Here is a 529-nt window from a genome sequence, read left to right as displayed (position 1 = left end):
AGAGTTTCGCCTGAGTAGACCCCACTAAAGGCTCTGTCTCTATGTCCGATCATTTTCATTTTTACCAATTTTACCTAGGGCCCGGCAGTTATCTATGCCATAGTTACCAACCGTCACGCATCGTGCGGGACAGTCCAGCGTTTCAAAGTGATTTTTGATGGAACGCATTTTGCAGAAACACATGCCAGATCATAAATGTGTCACGCATTTAGCACTTGCGTGATAACGAATTATCACAAATTCAGGGCAAAATGTATTTAAAATTAGAAGAAATTGGTTTTATTAATAAAAATGGTCATGCAGTAGCTTGAGTCATTAGAGAGCTTTCGTTATCCTGTTTGAGAAATTCACTGAGGTAATTTCTCTTTTCCAACCAAAACAACCCAATCAACCACACACTTAGAGTAGACACAAAGCTTGAAGCAATGTTGTCCCATTTTCTTGCATCAAAAACCATCAAACTTTTCAAACTACACGGAGCTATGTTAAATGCAAAATTACTGTGAAATAATAAAAAAAATAACGACAA

Source organism: Anneissia japonica, unplaced genomic scaffold, assembly GCF_011630105.1.
Source record: "Anneissia japonica isolate Jap-2015-1 unplaced genomic scaffold, ASM1163010v1 scaffold69_len1423075_cov170, whole genome shotgun sequence".
NCBI lineage: Eukaryota > Metazoa > Echinodermata > Crinoidea > Comatulida > Comatulidae > Anneissia > Anneissia japonica.
This window is presented reverse-complemented; position numbering follows the sequence as displayed.